This window comes from Perca flavescens, chromosome 17 (genome assembly GCF_004354835.1).
Source record: "Perca flavescens isolate YP-PL-M2 chromosome 17, PFLA_1.0, whole genome shotgun sequence".
NCBI classification, from domain to species: Eukaryota; Metazoa; Chordata; class Actinopteri; order Perciformes; family Percidae; genus Perca; species Perca flavescens.
The window spans coordinates 31787714-31790213 of NC_041347.1; the positions used below are offsets into that span (position 1 = coordinate 31787714).

At 37.6% G+C, this 2500-nt stretch overlaps 1 protein-coding gene across 1 annotated transcript in view; it reads left to right on the forward strand.

The window, feature by feature from the left end:
• LOC114571786 (echinoderm microtubule-associated protein-like 6) overlaps positions 1 to 2500 on the forward strand; it is a 181344-nt gene that overhangs the window by 134623 nt on the left and 44221 nt on the right.

A 2500-nucleotide genomic window follows, 5' to 3' on the forward strand; every position in this document is an offset into this window, starting at 1 on the left:
TGTATTTAGTTGTGTGTATTTTACAGCGTGTTTTATGTATTTAGTTGTGTGTATTTACAGTGTGTTTTATGTATTTGGTTGTGTGTATTTGCAGCGTGTTTATGTATTTAGTTGTGTGTATTTTTAGTGTGTTTTATATATTTAGTTGTGTGTATTTACATTGTGTTTTATATATTTAGTTGTGTTGTGTGTATTTACAGCGTGTTTTATATATTTAGTTATGTGTATTTGCAAGTGTTTTATGTATTTAGTTGTGTGTATTTTTAAGTGTTTTATATATTTAGTTGTGTGTATTTACAGTGTGTTTTATATATTTAGTTGTGTGTATTTACAGCGTGTTTTATGTATTTAGTTGTGTGTATTTACATTATGTTTTATATATTTAGTTGTGTTGTGTGTATTTACAGCGTGTTTATATATTTTAGTTATGTGTATTTACAGCGTGTGTTATATATTTAGTTGTGTGTATTTGCAAGTGTTTTATGTATTTGGTTGTGTGTATTTACAGTGTGTTTTATATATTTAGTTGTGTGTATTTACAGCGTGTATTATATATTTAGTTGTGTTGTGTGTATTTACAGCGTGTGTTATATATTTAGTTGTGTTGTGTGTATTTACAGCGTGTGTTATATATTTAGTTGTGTTATGTGTATTTACAGCGTGTGTTATGTATTTTAGTTATGTTATTGTGTGTATTTTTAAGCGTGTGTTATATATTTGGTTGTGTGTATTTTACAGCGTGTGTTATATATTTAGTTGTGTTGTGTGTATTTACAGCGTGTGTTATATGTATTTAGTTGTGTGTATTTACAGCGTGTGTTTTATATATTTAGTTGTGTGTATTTACAGCGTGTTTTATATATTTAGTTGTGTTATTATTATGTATTTTACAGCGTGTTTTATATATTTAGTTGTGTGTATTTACAGCGTGTGTTATGTATTTAGTTGTGTTGTGTATTTTACAGCGTGTGTTATGTATTTGGTTGTGTTGTGTGTATTTTTAGCGTGTGTTATGTATTTGGTTGTGTTGTGTGTATTTGCAGCGTGTGTTATGTATTTGGTTGTGTTGTGTTTGCAGCGTGTGTTTTGATTTTATTTTACAGTATTTTTTGTTGTGTATTTTACAGCGTGTTTATGTATTTGGTTGTGTTGTGTGTATTTGCAGCGTGTGTTATGTATTTGGTTGTGTGTATTTGCAGCGTGTGTTATGTATTTGGTTGTGTGTATTTGCAGCGTGTGTTATGTATTTGGTTGTGTTGTGTGTATTTTTAGCGTGTGTTATGTATTTGGTTGTGTTGTGTGTATTCGCAGCGTGTTTGCTATATGCTGTGTGTATTTGAGTGTGTCTCATTAGACTGCAGTGCGTTCGCCCCGGTTGTCGGCCACCGTACGTATCGGACCAACAGCCGAACCATCCCCGACTCTGATCACCAGTTCTTCTTCTACAAGTTTCCTCCACTGACTCCTGTCGCCGTTAAGAAGCAGCAGTTCTCCTCCGAGCTCCCCGCTGTCGTCATGACGTTTGTTTCCCACAATTATGACTCCCTAATTAATGGTTATGACTCACCTTCTCATAATTACACCTGGAAGATCTCATAGCAGGTGTTCCAGTGAATTCTGTGACCTGATTTCAGCTTTATTCCCGCTGTCTGTTAGCCTGACAATGCCTCAGATGTTGTGGGCGGGGCTAAGGTCGGCTGGCATCCTATGGCGTTCTATACGTGTCACATTCCTGAGCGAGTAATTGTATGTTTTGAGCACAGAGAACTATATTTTGCAAGCACATACCATTGCATTTTGAACAGAAATTAAAGGAGAACTCCGGGCAATTTTTACGTTAATCTTGATTGCTATACGTATATGAGTACCGCCGATAACAAAAAAAAACGAGCCGAATCGGTGCTAGCAACACGGAGCTGCTGCAGCTAATGCCGAGAGCTCCCACTCAGCTAAAACGGCAGTTATGGGGGCATGTGTATGTGTGTGTGTGTGTATTTGTGTCTGTGTGTGAGTTTGTGTATTTGTGTGTGTGTGTGTGTGTGTGTGTGTGTGTGTGTGCGTGCCTGCCTGTGTCTCTGTGTGTGCGTGTCTGTGCGTCTGCGTGTGTGTCTGTGTGTGTGTGTGTGTGTGTGTGCGTCTGCATGTGTGTGTGTGTGTGTCTGTGTGTGTGTGTGTGTGTGTGTGTGTGTATGTCTGTGTGTGTGTGTATGTGTATTTGTGTCTGTGTGTGAGTTTGTGTGTGTCACTGTGTGTGTGTGTGTCTGTCTCTGTGTCTGTGTGTGTGTGTGTGTGTGTCTGTGTGTGTGTGTGTGTGTGTGTGTGTCTGCGTGTGTGTGTGTCTGTGTCTGTGTGTGTGTGTCTCTCTGTGTGTGTGTTTCTGTGTAAACCTACTCCATAGCCTTGTCACTGCGGGAGCGTCGGCTAAATTCTAAATGTAGGAGGGAGATTTATTATTTATTATTATTTATTTTTTTGGTTTCTTCTTCCATCTGTTTGCCTC